General features: G+C 42.6%; 1 long non-coding RNA gene and 1 pseudogene across 1 annotated transcript in view; one reads left to right on the top strand and one right to left on the bottom strand.

Moving 5' to 3' along the window:
* The window catches only part of LOC126312899 (uncharacterized), a 779,944-nt gene that overhangs the window by 647,401 nt on the left and 116,277 nt on the right, over positions 1–16,266 (top strand). The window lies entirely within an intron of this gene.
* On the bottom strand, positions 7,902–8,019 carry LOC126288722 (5S ribosomal RNA; annotated as a pseudogene).

Raw genomic sequence — 16,266 nt, 5'->3', positions numbered from 1 at the left:
GATAGACTGTGTAGTACACATGAACTTTTCCCAATTTTTTTTATTAATCTCCTCTCCCAACACCTTGAACTGATTGAGGTAAGTGGGTATTTACAGCTTTATAAAAGAGATTTTGGGTAAACCAAACATATAAGTAACGTAAATACAAAAAAAAAATGAAAAACATTAAAATGAAAGTGAACGACAGCAGAATAGATGACATAACTCTGTACAGAGAGAAAAAAAAGTATCTAGTTGCAGTATAGACTGGGTCATGTTCGTGGTGAAATACGTTACTGAACGTTGAACATGTAAAATATTAGTTCATATAGCCGACAATTCAGATTCATTAGAAACACAGGCCGTAAATTTAGTTCAGAATGTCTCATTCGGATACGCAGGTCAAATATTTGCTTTATATGTTTATTGCGTTCTCTGCTTTTAGCTAGAAAATATCATATAAGATGCTTCAGGAGATCGAAATATCTTCTGCATCAAAGCCATCAGAAATCCAATATCTGCCGGCTCCGGACAGACTTACTTGGCAGTATATTACACTTGCCTTAGGTTGGCTCGCACGTATTCCTAAGGAAGACCTCTTCAGACAAAGACCCTTGATGTACGATAGTCTATTTTGAACCGTATCTTCTCCGTGCTGGAATACGAGAGCGTTAGTAATAAATAGGGTAAAAAATATTACTGAAAGGCAGAATACAACAAATAGAAGATGAATGGCTAGTAACAGTAATAGAGAAGGCAGCAGAAGAAAAATTGGGCAAAGGACGAGGCCTAGTGAAAAGCCGCTAAGGCACACGAGGTATTACGTTTAGCTGACGGAATAAAAAAATGAAATAACACGCAGCCAATGAGGCAGGGAGAAGGAATTACGAAATGAGATCGAAAGAAATTACGAAATGACAAAGCAAGAATGGTAGGAGAAAATTTCAAATCTGTGGGAACCTGCGTTGGTTTACTAATGATTCAAACTGCTAGCAACAAATTTAAAGAAACCTTGATACAAAAGAGAAGCAGGTTCATGAAGACCTGAAATGGAAAACCAGTTGCGAGTAAGGAAAGGATTAGTGAAAGACGGAAGAATAGACAGAAAGGCTACATGAGGCAAGAGAGTGCAGGAGCTGAAATGTGTGTGTGTGTGTGTGTGTGTGTGTATGTGTGTGTGCGCGCACGTGTATGTGTGAATTTGTATGTTACCAGAATATCAGTTGAAGACAGTATTATGGAATCGGAAGAGGAAGTGCCTGATGTGCCACTGCAAGAACAAACATCCAGACCTGGAAGACCTAAGCTGGAAAGATGTTCCCGAATTAGATTTATTAACATCCTATAGGGTAACATAAACAGGTCCATCTGGTTTGAGGATGCAGCGACGGGTAAACAGCCCCCGATTTCAAGAACAATACGATATTCGCAGGACCAAAGTGGCAGCTGTTTGCGGGGGAGAGTTTATCGAAATACTGTATCAATAAAATCATCGTTACGACGTATCACCGCAAGCTGTCTATAGAAGGGAATCAATGGTACAAGCATACTTGGAGAAAGTTCGGTTTTGGTTCCGGCTAAATGCAGGAACACACGAGGCAATATGGCTCAGCTTCTGATCTTAGAAGTTAGAATAAAGAAAGACCAACCAACAATTGATTGGTTGGTTGTTTGGGGAAGGAGACCAGACGGCGTGGTCATCAGTCTGGAGAAAATGATTACAAAATTAGAAAAGACAGATTCTTTTGAAGTGCTGCGTGGAGAAGGAGGAAAGCTGATGATCCGATGTCTGTCGAAGATATGGCCACAGAATGAAATATTCACTCTGCACCGAAGTGTGCGCTGATATGGGACTTGCTGGAAGATTAAAATTGTGTGTCGGAGCGACACTTGAACTCGGGTCCTTTGCCTTTCCCGGGCAGATGGTGTACCTTCTTTTTTTTAATGTCATTTTGTTCGTTGAATTTGCTCAGGGCGGACGTCCCATGGCAACCGTTCAAGTTCATTGATGATCCTTTTACTCAGGTTTTTTTTTCTTACGGAGGTCGACTAACCCTCTGACCGTACACACTGAGCTCCGTGCCGGCTAACAACTGAGCTACCCAAGCACGGCCCGTCCTCACAGCCTTACTTCCATCACTACCTCGTCTCCTGCCTTCCAAATTCCACAGAAGACATTTTGTTAAGTTTGAGGTACTGGCGGAAGTAAGGTTATGTAGCTGAGTTGGTAGAGCACTTATCTACCCGCAGAAAGCGAAGGTTCCCGAGATCGAGTCTCGGTCCGGTAGGTAGTTTTAATCTGCCAGGAAGTTCCAGATTGGCACAGCATTACAGGGAGGGCCGAATGGTGGTGTGCAAACATGCAGTTCACAGAAAATCGCCCGAACGTCTTAAAAGACTGCCAAACATCGTGTGTCGTTATCCATACAATAACACCCATGGTCAGGAGATTATTCCATCTCGCCTGACAGCGAGACAAACGTTCTCCCTGGAATTTCATGCTCGCATGGAAGTAGACAATGAATGGTCATAGAACATACTATGGTCAGATGAAGCCCATCTCCAAAGACACATCGATACGCAGGGCTGCAGAATATGGACATCGGAATATCCTCACGCGCTTCAATCGGCACCATTCTGCAAGTATGACCGTTTGATGTGGGTTGATGCCATTGTTCGTCGTAGAGCCGTATTTTTTCAAGGAGCTGAGTTCTTGGAATCCTGTTATCTGTACCGTCTCTGGTAAGCGCTGTTGAGAATCTTTCGCGCACCAACGCCATTCCAACTCTTCAAACGCGTGGATGTATGGGTAGGATCATTTTTATGCAAAATGATGCTCCTCCACGTAATGCACAGCCAGTGGAGAGGCTGCTGCAGTGGCATTTCGGAAATGCCAGAATCATCAAGAATCATTTCCTGGCTGTCCAGATAACCTGACCTTAATACGTGTGACTTCTAGTTATCTGGAGGATGTTTTATGGAGTGCTCCTGCTACGAATGTAGCTGAATTTAAGAGACGTACTGCGCAACGCATTCTTAAATGACCCCCGAGACACTCCAGTCTGTTGTGGAACAAGCTGTTTCGCAACTGCAGATTGTGGCTGAAACCGGTGGATATCATACTGAACATGTCTTGCATCAGTCCCATGACAGTTAGAAAGCGATGTCATTTGACTTTTTATGCTATTTCCTTTTATGCTGTTTTTAGTGCCATGACGATTAAAATCCGATTTTTTCTTCCCCATGTGAAACGACCTTGCCCTAGTGGATGATCATACTTAACTAACAGTGCAGTCACTGTTAACTACCAAGCTTATGCAGTCATGCACATTTAACGGTACGGATCGTGTAATGAGCAACTAAAATCACAGCCGTCGTATTGCGATTCTCAGTCATTTGAAGCCGATCCTCTTCACGCTTAGGGGCTTGCAGCGCCACATAAGAGTAAAATTTTTCTTGATCCTTTTTATTCCATGAAGTTTCCCTCTGCGTCAAAAACACGCAATTCAAATCTGACGTCATTCTGAAAATTTGTTCTGTTTCTACAGCATTTTGAAATTGGAATTCGAATTAAGGGCACCCTGTAGTATTTGGCTCAAATGGCTCTGAACACTATGGGACTTAACATCTTAGGTCATCTGTCCCCTAGAACTGCGAACTACTTAAACCTAACTAACCTATGGACATCGCACACATCCATGCCCGAGGCAGGATTCGAACCTGCCACCGTAGCAGTCCCGCGGTTCCGGACTGCAGCGCCTAGAACCGCAAGACCACCGCGGCCGGCTGTAGTATTTGAATACCTGACGTTGTTATGGGAAAATGCAAGGAGTAATATTTTACCTACGTCGTGTGCATAAACTAGACTGTAGTTAAAAACGCTTGTCAGAATCCTAGTAGCCTCCTAAAAGAGCCCTCTGCTCGCATTCCAGCACTGTAGATGGTGCACAACTGATACCATGGGTCTCGCGTTCCTCCAACGCTGCCGCAAATCGTGGTAGCGAAGGGGTGTCCACGGGCCAGTCACCTCTATGGAATCAACGCAAGCGGACTAACTGGCAAACATTACTTACCGTATTTGGTTTTGCTCGCGAACACGCTTGAATGAAACTGCCCTATGCGTTATGCGTCACGCGGGCTCTTTAACCAGTCTACAAGAAATGGGTCACCACTCGTAACACGAAATAAGAACAGTAGTCGTAAAAATATCCCAGTCCATAAGGACCATAGGACAGTATGACACATTATGAGTGACAGTCGGTACCAAATTCGGCGGTGATTGCACATCCAGCTTCGGCATGGTAGTTGCGTGAAATTACCGATAACCAGAGTTTGCACTAATGTCCGTAACTAAATTAATAAATATTTGTGCAGTGTCTCATGAAGATGGAGCATGTGGGACTGATGATAATTCGTCTGTGGGATGAAACATACCCGGCGATTCCCTTGATACTATTCGAAACGAGCATTGCAGTTTCACATTCACATGACAGCATAATATACATATACACTGAATACAGTCACTACACTTAAGACAAAACTAAAGTTTCACACGCAGGGTAGACATGGGCTGTTGGCTCTGAGTACTATGGGGCTTACCTTCTGAGGTCATCAGTCCCCTAACTAACCTAAGGACATCACACACACCCATGCCCGAGGCAGGATTCGAACCTGCGACCGTACCGGTCACGCGGTTCCAGAATGTAGCGCCTAGAACCACTCGGCCACTGCAGCCGGCTACATGAGCTGTTGTTCGTAGTTGGCGGTCGCCCAGTTAACAATTCCATATTAGTCTTTTTCTCTTCACACGTCAACCTTAAACTAACGTAAATATCATAAAGGGCTTATTTTTCAAACTAATTGTAGTCAACATTTACTCAGCTACGTCGATTATTTGCGCAGCTGACGTCTAGACTGTAGGAATGAACTTTGTCTTGGCAACGTTTGAATTTTTTTCACCGTACTCTCTTACTATTCTTCCAATGTTTCTAGAATATTGAAATGCAACTGTTTCCTCACCTATCATATTCTCGTACCATAAGTCATCTTCCTCTTCCTCCTAACGCTGCAGGAATGTTAACGTAGATCACAGTCGACAAGTTTTGTGGCTGTCAGGACCTTTCTTGCCTATAAATCACTGAAAATATTAATCTGATCAAAGTGCGTCCGTTACAGCTCTGTAGAGTGCCTCTTGTAAATCTCAAGAGCTGAATTCTGAAATAATAAACCAATGCCCGTCTGAACCAGAGAAAATACTTAATAGTTTAATAATTATATTTTCTGTTTCTATCCTATTATGCTTCAATTCACGTAAACGAAAACATATTTTCTGCGACCACCGCTTTACAATTTCTCTATACGTTTCTTTTATATTTTCCAATTTTTCTTTTGGTATTTTTAAGTTATCTCCATTGCTAACCATCCTCTACTGCCAGCTGGTGAAGCTGCAATTAATTTCGCAAGTGTAGGCTGTAAATTAAATTTATATTAATGATGAAATTGACTTCACTAATCGTTTTAATGGTTAACTCTTGATAGGAAACCTTATGTAATGGAAGTGGTGAAAAGAAGAACTAACCATTGCTTATATAGAAATTTTTCGTTGGGGAATTTTAGGTAGGACGTAGAAGATAAATAAAAAAGTTTAATTATGTAATCATTTAGTTTCACACTTATTTAGATAGCAATCTTAAATCACAGGGAATCATATTTCCATTCACGAATATTAACAAGTGCATGTCTTTGTCCAAAAGCGAGGACCATTTAGGAGACACAATGTGTTATCTCACACGAAAACATCGTTTCACTGCAGCAATGAGGGGTACTATCTTCAATGAATAAATTTACTAAAATCTGTTTCCCAAGAAATACCGCATCGTTCAATGAGTCCTGATTTCATGTCCAGCCACATTTTAACTAGACTATGTTCTTTGCTGTTTACAAACGTGTTTCTACTAGGCTTCTCTTCAGATTGTTGTCAGAGCTAGAATCCGATTCCATGACTTATTTCCATAGTCATTCCATTATCAAGAAGTAGTACTTAATGTGAAATCAATAAACAAGCGACAATAAAGATTCAAAACCTACTTATTCTCGCTCGCACTCGATTGTTTTCACTATTCACTCGCATCATGGCGTAGCCACACACATGCGTGACCAAAAGATGGCTGAACATTATTTCCGCCGGGGGAGCAGATTCGTGTTTGTCGTAAAAAGCAGGTGCCTATTTAACGAATAACAGACAAAGAAAGTCAACGATAGTTGAAGAGTCCATAAACTTTTCCTAAAATTGAATTAAAAGTTAATCCATGTATCGGAAAGATGACTTCGTCAATCGGCGATGGAATAGATTATGCCATCAACTTAAATTTTTGCATTTGGGCAACAATGATATGAAACACTGAAAACCAAAATGTTCTTTGCAAACTGAACGAGTAGTGCGCGTCGTCAACTGGTTAGCTATTTAATAATATACACGGCCGTGTAGTTTCTTTTCTGTTCTTTTCCATTCTGTTAGGTAAGCGTTTAAGTCCTTTTTTTTTTCTTTTCCATTTTACAGGTAAATTTATATGTCTTTCGGTCTAAAAAGTTTTAGAATTAATTACTGACATAGAAACTCACTATTAATTGATGGAATTAACGCAATCAATGAACATCCCAAATCAGTTTGCCATCCGCCTCTCACGAAATACTCTTCCGAATCTAACAGTAACATCGGGCTGTTCCATAAATATGAATGAAGGGTGAGCCGATATTGCAGTCAGAGTAACAAGTTGTCTGATAGGCCTCTGACATGGAATATTAATCCCGAGTTCACTTAAAATGCTAATCCATCTGTCAGACGAAAACACCGGAGATCCCAGTTCCGCAATCCCACTACCAAGTAGCAAAATGAACTATGTTAGGGAAATACCTGAAAGAAGCAGTACAAAATGCATTTATAAAGGCAGGAATATTTGAGGAAAAACTATGCGACTGCGAATTGCGAAGAGTAACACACTTCAACGTTGGTTTAATTTCCTACGGAGTCCGGTAAAAGTTCCTTTTTATGAACTCATTAACAAACTGTAACAAACGATAAAATGCTGAAATGGATTAGAAATCGAAACGTTGTGGGTACGAATCCCTCCACTACTTGAATTTTGATTAATAATTATCATTGGCGGCCGAAGACTTCCAGCATAAGAAGTCACTCTCATTCTGCCAATGGCCTTTTCAAGAGGGTGGAGGAGCAGACAGAGGTTCAGAGCACTCTCATGTTCTTGGTGTGGGAAACTGCCCCTAAACGTGGAAGAATCAGCAATGATCAACGGTATGAGCATGCGGAAGGAAATGGAAACAACTGCATTAAAGACACATGATGTGCATCCACAGGACATGTAGCCTGGAACTGAAAAAGTGCCATGATGATCTCTCTATTGGCAAAAGATTTCGGAATAGTCCCCCACTCTGATCTCTGGAAGGGGATTGCCAAGGGGGAGGTGACCACGAGAAAAAGAATGAATAATCGAGGAAAGAATAATGTTCTACGAGTCGGGGCATGGTATGTCTGAAGTTTGAACGTGGTAGGGAAATTAGAAAATATGAAAAGGGAAATGCAAAGGCTCAGTCTAGATATAGTAGTATCCAGTGAAGCATAATGGAAAGAAGACAAGGATTTCTGGTCAGGTGAGGATAGGATAATATCAGCAGCAGTAAATGATGTATCAGCAGTAAAGAAAGCACTCCGTCTTCAGGCCACGAGTGGGCTACCGGGACCATCCGACCGCCGTGTCATCCTCAGTGTAGGATGCGGATAGGATGGGCGTGGGGTCAGCCCACCGCTCTCCCGGTCGTTATGATGGTATTCTTGACCGAAACTGCTACTATTCGGTCTAGTAGCTCCTCAAATGGCATCACGAGGCTGAGTGTGCCCCGAAAAACGGCAACAGCCCAAGGCGGCCCTGATGGTCACCCATCCAAGTGCCGACCACGCCCGACGGCGCTTAACTTCGGTGATCTCACGGGAACCGGTGTAGCCACTGCGGAATGGCCGTTGCCTGATGTATTAGCAGTGGGATTCGTTATGATTAAAGAGGTAGGGCAGAGAGTGTATTGAAGTGAACGTTTCACTGGTAGGATTGTTCTTACCAGAAACGACAGCAAAGCAGAAACGACATCGATAGATCAGGTATGTGGCCGACGTCGCAAGCTGAAGGTGAAGAGACAGAGAAAGTATAAGAGAATATTGAAAGGGTAACACATTACATAAATGGAGGTGAAAATGTAATAGTCATGTGGGACTGGAATGCAGTTTTAGGGGAAGAAATAGAAGAAAAGGTTAAAGGAGGATCTGGGCTTGGGAGTAGGAACGAAAGAGCAGAAAGGCTAATTGAGTTCTGTAATAAATTTCAGCTACTAATCGCGAAATATCTGTTCAAGAATCACAAGGAGGAGGTACGCTTGAAAAGGCCGGGTGATATGGGAAGATTTCAGTTACGTTACATCATGGCCAGAGAGATATTCTGAAATGAGATACTGGATCTTAAGGCGCACCCACAAGCACATATAGACTCAGGTCACAACAGAGTACTGATGAGGAGTAGGCTGAAGATTAAGACATTAGTCAGAGGATCAATATGCAAAGAAGTGGGATACTGAAGTACTAAGGAATGACAATATATGCTTGAAACCCACAACGGCTATAGATACTACAATAAGGAGTAGTTCAGCAGACAGTACAGTTGAAGATGAATGGACTTATCTAAAAAGGGCCATTACAGAAGTTCGAAAAGAAAAAAAAATACGTACAAGGGAGGTAACTGTGAAGAAACCATGGGTAACAGAAGAAACACTTCAATTGATCGATGAAAGGAGGAAGAACAAAAATGTTCTGGGAAACTCAGGAATACAGAAATACAAGTCGCTGAGGAATGAAATAAGTAGGAATTCCTGGGAAGGTCAGACGAAATGGCTGCATTAAAAATGTGAAGAAATCGAAAAAGAAAGGATTGTTCGAACGAAAGAAGCAGCATACAGGAAAGTCAAAACCACCTCCATTGACATTAAAAGCAAGGGTGGTAACATTAAGAGTGGAATGGGAATTCTACTGTTAAATGCAAAGCAGAGAACAGATATGTGGAAAGAATACATTGAAAGCCTCTATGACGGGGAAGATTAGTCTAATGCGTTAGAAGAAGAAACCGGAGTCGATTTAGAAGAGATAGATGATGCAGTACTAGAATCAGAATTTAAAAGAGCTCTGGAGGACATAAGATCAGCTAAGGTAGAACGAATAGATAACATTGCATCAGAATTTCTAAATTCATTGGGGGAAGTTGCAAAAAAAAAAAAAAAAAAAAAACCCGACTATTCACGTTGGTGTGTAAAAAGTATGAGTCTAGCGATAAACCATCTGACTTTCGGAAAAATATCATCCATACGATTCCGAAGACTGAAAGAGTTGACAGGTGCGGTAATTATCGCACAATATGCTTAACAGCTCGTTCATCCACGTTGCTGACAAGAATAAGATACAGAAGAATGGGAAAAGATACTGAGGATGTGTTAGACGTACAGTTTGGCTTTTGAAAAGGAAGCAAGAGTAAAGGAAAATGAAGATACGTTCATAGGATTTGTCGACCTGAAAAAAGCGTTTGACAATGTAAAATGGTGGAAGATGTTCGAAATTCTGAGAAACATAGGGGTAAGCTATAGGGAGAGACGGGTACAAGAACCAAGAGGGAATTATAAGAGTGGATGAACAAGAACGAAGAGCTAATATTGAAAACGGTGTGAGACATGGATGTAGTCTTTCACCCATACTGCTGAATCTGCACATCGAAGAAGCAATGATGGAAACAAAAGAAAGGTTTAGTGGTGGAATAAAAATTCAAGGTGGAAGGATATCAATGATTCGGTTTGATGATGACATTGCTATCCTGAATAAAAGTGAAGAGGAATTACAGGATCTCCAGAATGGAATGAACAGTCTAATGTGTACAGAGTATGGATTGAGAGCAAATCGAAGAAAAACGAAAGTAATTAGAAGTAGCAGAAATGAATGGAGTGGGATTAATGGCCACGAAGTAGATCATTTAAAGAATTTTGTTACCTAGACAATAAAAGAAAACAATGACGGACGGAGTAAGAACATCACAAGTAGACTAGAAATTGCAAAAAGTGCTTTCCCGGCCAAGAGAAGTCTATTAGTGTCAAACATAAGAAATAATTTGAGGAAACAATTTCTGAAAATGTGCGTCTGGAGTACAGCATTGTATGGTAGTGAAACATGGACTGTGGGTAAACCGGAACAGAAGAGATTGGAGGCATCTGAGAAGTGTTGCTATATAGGAACGTTGAAAATTAGGTGGGCAAAAAAAATGGTTCAAATGGTACTGAGCACTGTGGGAATCAACTGCTGAGGTTATAAGTCCCATAGAACTTAGAGCTACTTAAACCTAACTAACCTATGAACATCACACACATCCATGCCCGCTGCAGGATTCGAACCTGCGACCGTAGCGGTCGGGCGGTTACAGACTGTAGCGCCTAGAACCACTCGGCCACTCTGGTCGGCCTTGGGTGGGCACGTGCGGTTAGGAATGAGGAATTCTGTGCAGAATCCTAGAGGAAAGGACTATATAGAAAACACTGATAAGGAGGAGAGAGAGGATGATAGGATTTCTGTTACGAGATGAGGGAATGAGTTACGTGGTACTAGAGGGAGCAGTAGAAGGCAAAAACTGTTGAGGAAGACAGAGAATGGAATACATCCAGCAAATAAATGAGGACTAATGTTGCAATTGCTACTCTGAGATGAAAACGTTGGCATAGGAGAGAAACTCGTACGGATCCCTCAAACTAGTCATAAAACAGATGACCCAAAGGAAAAAAAAGCAATAACGTAAGATCACTTGAAATTTGATTAGATTGAGCGTCAATTGTTAATAAGTACTTTTCATTCATATAATTACCCACTTCTAGATTTATGCACCATTACTTACTTCTATATAAATGTCATTACCGAGAGTAATCTATTATTTAAACAGATAAAAAGAAAATAAAGGCTGGCCGTTGGGGCCGAGCGGTTCTAGGCGCTTCAGCCCGGAACAGCGCTGCGACTGCGGTCGCAAGTTCGAATCCTGCCTCGGGCATGGATATGTGTAATGTCCGTAGGTTATTTAGGTTTAAGTAGTTCTAAGTTCTAGGGGACTAATGACCTTAGAAGTACAGTCCATACTGCTCAGAACCATTTGATTTGAAAATAAAGACTATTTATGTAACGATTGAATATTTCGACAGGAAATGGAGAGTTATTTTCGTGCGAGAAGAATGATGAGTTATGCGTAACGCGTATGCCACAATGAAGTTTGAAGTATCAACCTGATACTGCAATTGCAATTCGAATCGCATTCGGTTACGATCTATGATGAGATAAATAAATTTTATTCGCCCACAGAAGAATAAACAAAACTGTCGTTTGTACTGCCTGCAACTTGGAAGCTACTTTGCCCTTTTTCTTTCTCTGTCTCGAATTTCATTTCATGTAAGAGCCGAGGTAGAAGTTTTAAATCGCGTTTTACCTTCCAGTGGCTAATTACGGTGCAAATGCCGTATTTTCTATAAGACAGATTCGAACAACAGCGGCATCTTCAGGAACCTCGCAGAGGCACCTGCGGGGTCGCCACCCCAGCAGGAGCCGTGCGCTGCGGATCCATCATGCGGTGCCAAATTGTGCGCATTTGTTAGCGGCGGGCCGGCTCATCCGTTAGCGTCCGCCGGGGGCCGTTACCGGAATGCGACCATCCATCTCAGCGAACCCTGCCACAGCCACAACCACTACGGTGTCCCTTGTTTCTGAGGCTGCATGCGCTTCTTGAACTAGAGAGGTACGGGCGATCACCCCTCGGGAGAAATAGTCAAGTCCCACTGAGGGGGATCTGTGGGCTTTGCACCACTGACTTCTTACTTTCTGACATAGTGGCTCCTTTTTTCCTATCCATCCTCCACCCCCCACCTCTCCCCTCCGTCTACCGAGCAAGCTGGCGCAGTGTTTAGGACACTGGACCCGCATTCTGGAAGACTATGGTTCTGAACTAAAGTAAGAGCATACGGAATATCAGACCAGCTGTGTGACTGGATTGAAGAGTTTTTAGCAAACAGAACACAGCATCTTGTTTTCAATGAAGAGACGTCTACAAACGTTAAAGTAACGTCTGGCGTGCCACAAGGGAGTATTATGGGACCATTGGTTTCCACAATATATATAAATGACCCAGTAGATAGTGTCTGAAGTTCCAGGCGACTTTTCGCGGATGATGATGTAGTATAGAGAGAAGTTGCAGCATTAGAAAATTGTAGCGAAATGCTGGAAGATCTGCAGCGGATAGGCATTCGGTGCAGGGAGTGGCAACTGACCCTTAACATAGACAAATGTAATATATTGCGAATACATAGTAAGAAGGATCCTTTATTGTATGGTTATATGATGGCGGAACAAACACTGGTAGCAGTTACTTCTGTAAAATGTCTGGGAGTATGCGTGAGGAACGATTTGAAGTGGAATGATCATATAAAATTAATTGTTGGTAAGGCGGGTGCCAGGTTGAGATTCATTGGGAGAGTCCTTAGAAAATGTAGTCCATCAACAAAGAAGGTGGCTTACAAAACACTCGTTCGACCTATACTTGAGTATTGCTCATCAGTGTGGGATCCGTACCAGATCGGGTTGACGGAGGAGATAGAGAAGATCGAAAGAAGAGCGGCGCGTTTCGTCACAGGGTTATTTGCTAAGCGTGATAGCGTTACCGAGATGTTTAGCAAACTCAAGTGGCAGACACTGTAAGAGAGGCGCTCTGCATCGCGGTGTAGCTTGCTTTCCAGGATGAGGTATCGAATATATTGCTTGCCTCTGCTTATACCTCCCGAGGAGATCACGAATGTAAAATTAGAGAGATTCGAGCGCGCACGGAGGCTTTCAAACAGTCGTTCTTCCCGCGAACCATATGCGACTGGAACAGAAAAGGGAGGTAATGACAGTGGCACGTAAAGTGCCCTCCACCACACACCGTTGGGTGGTTTGCTGGGTGTAAATGTGGGTGGATGGATGTAAACCCAGTTCGACCAACCTGATTTAGTTTTTCTGTGATTTCCCTAAATCTCTTCAGGCAAATGCCGGGATGATTCCTTTGAAAGGCCACGGCCAACTTCCTGCCCCATATTTCCCTAATCCGATAGGACCAATGACCTCGCTGTATGGTCCCCTCCACCAAGTCAATTAAACATCTAACCCTCTCCGTCTCAAGGTATGATTACACGACCAAAGGAATTGGACACTGTCGACTATATAGACTGAGGTTATTACCCGCATACATTGCCGGACTCGTGAACTGCAGCCACATGTTCGGCAAAATTGGCTGACACCGTTATCTGGCGATATTTCTGGACCGGAAATGTTTGCACGGACCACATCATGGCCACGAAACGGATAAGAGTGAGCTAGTGGAAATCTATACAACTGACTTGAATTTTTGTTGAGAAAAAAAAATCTGCAACACAAAATAAATTTTATCTCTTTACCAGTTTCAGGTTCATAACGCCCTTCTGCAGCTGACTGTTCAGAAAAATTCACCACAAGTCAGTACATTTTAGATAAGAATATTAGACAATTTAAGAAGGAAAATTAATGACAAGGAATTTGGTAGATAACTGTAATTAAAGCATTATTAGCGAGCGTCTGCCATAGGCGTAGACACACAGCAATGTAGTACTGTATAATTATGACGCTACGGTTAACAATGGAAGCAAGGATAAAGAAAAATGACACGTTCATAGGATTCGTCAACCTGGAAAAAGCGTTCGATAATGTAAAATGGTGCAAGATGTTCGGAATTCTGAGAAAAATAGGGGTAATCTGTAGGGAGATATAGGTCATATACAATATGTACACGAGCAAAGAGGGAATAATAGGAGTGGACGACCAAGAACGAAGTGTCCACATTAGAAAGGGTATAAGACAGGGATATTGTCTCTCGCCTAGTATATAGAAGGAGCAATGATGAAAATAAAAGTAATGTTCAGGGGTGGAATTAAAATTCAAGGTGAAAGTACATCAATGATTAGATTCGCTGATGACATTGCTATCCTAAGTGAAAGTGAAGATGAATTACATGATCTGATGGAATGAACAGTTCAATGAGTAGAGAGTGTGGATTGAGAGTAAATCGAAGAAAGAAAAAAGTAATGAGAAGCAGCAGAAACGTTAAATACGAGAAAGTTAACATGATTAGTGGTCATGAAATAGAGCAAGTTAAAGAATTCTACTACTTAGGCAGCAAAATAACCAACGACGAACCGTGTAAGGCGGACATACAAAGCAGACTTTCACTGGAAAAAAAGGGCATTCCTGGCCAAGGGTACTAGTTTCAAACATAAGCCTTAATTTGAAGAAGAAATTTCGGAGAATTTACGCTTGCAGCATAGCATTGTACGGCAATGAATCATGGACAGTAGGAAAACCGGAACAGATCAAGCATTTGAGATGTGGTGCTAGAGAGGAATGCTGAAAATCAGGTGGACTGGTAAGATAACGAATGAGGAGGTTTTGCCGGCCGGGGTGGCCGAGCGGTTCTAGGCGCTACAGTCTGGAACCGCGCGACCGCTACGGTCGCAGGTTCGAATCCTGTGATGCCCTTAGGTTAGTTAGGTTTAATTAATTCTAAGTTAATTCCCGTAGTGCCCAGAGCCATTTCAATCATTTGAGGAGGTTCTGCACAGAATCGGCAAGGGAAGGAATAGGTTGAAAACAATGACAAGGAGAAGGGTAGGATGATAGGACATCTAATCTTTTAAGACATCAGGGAATGACTTCTATGGCATTATAGGCACCGTAGACGGGAAAAACAGTAAAGGATGACAGAGGTTGGAATACACCCAGCAAATAATTGACGACGTAGATTGCAAGTGCTACTCTGAGACGAAGAGGTCAGCATAGGAGAGGAATTCATGGCGGGTTGCATCGAACCAGTCAGAAGACTGATGACTCAGAATAAACTGTACAGTGGGTGGGTATAACGTGATGGGGTATGGTGGGTTAGTGTGAGTCATAAACCGTTCTTAAGGTCTACAGTCCTTTTATTACACCCAGCAGTTCCTAGTGAAATTAAGGCCTACATAAGGGTGTGCTAGTAGGTGGGCTTCGTTCCGCGGACTCTGGCAGTAAAGTACCAGGACTCGGGCTGTTACTGTGCTCAGCGTGGGAAATGCATGGTGCGATCTTGCGTAGTCAACGGTAGCGGCCGAGACAGTTCTGTTTGGGCTTATTTCACAGTTTAACACGGCGCTGAGTCTCTCCTGGGCGTGGGGAGTAGTGGGTGCAGACGATCAGGAAACGAACCCCGACCGGCAGCTGTCAGGCGAGCGCCCCAGTGGTTTGGTCTCTAGGACGACCTCAGTTCTACCCTCGAACCAACAGGCGGTGACTGGACCGGCTTGGCACGCGGTCGTGTTAAGATGACACAAGGCAGTGGCGGCCTCATGGTAGAATTTGACTTGATAACGGATGACTACTCGGTGGCTTCGATGCATACCCTGCCTAACTATATGGCCAGTTTTTCTTAATGTATGTTTACGATTGCATGGCAGCGTGTTCCTGAATGCACTGACTGGCAAGCACGTGATACGACGTGGAGAGCACAATGATGCAATTCTGGGTCAGCGTGTTGCAGCAAGCGGCGCACATTACGGCGTCGAGCTACGTACTTGGTTTTTCAATTTAAATATATATCTTGATATTAAAATCATATTCAAAGTTATTATTATAAAGTCTCTATACCTCAATTCCCTTCTTGATAGATCCTTTCTACAATGATGAAAAAAAAAACGCATCACCAAGGAGCTGTGTGACATAAATTAAAGTGGCTAGATGTGTGTCTGCATATGAAAGGTGATGTCTATTTAAATTTCACACCAGTCACATAAGAGTAGCACTGGTTGCGCCCTATGAGGATGCAAGTGAGGTTTGATTGAAATACATGCTCTAACTGTAATAGCGTTAGTAACTGTGAGACTAAACGTGGTAAGTCGATGTTAGTCAAGAACGCCTTTAAGGTGACAAAGACGCCATTATCAACATCTCGTTGAGTTAGAACGTGATCGTGCAGGACGGCTGCGCGAAGCTGGATGTCCCTTATGCGATATTACAGAAAGATTTAAGACGAACGTTAGCTACTGTACACGAATGCCGACAGCGGTGGTCAGGAGGAGTTACGGTTGTTAGAAGACCGCGCTATGCCCAGCAGCGCGGTC

This window comes from Schistocerca gregaria, chromosome 1, assembly GCF_023897955.1.
Source record: "Schistocerca gregaria isolate iqSchGreg1 chromosome 1, iqSchGreg1.2, whole genome shotgun sequence".
Taxonomy (NCBI): domain Eukaryota; kingdom Metazoa; phylum Arthropoda; class Insecta; order Orthoptera; family Acrididae; genus Schistocerca; species Schistocerca gregaria.
Note: the sequence above shows the minus strand (reverse complement) of the source record. Positions and strands in the feature narration are given on the sequence as shown.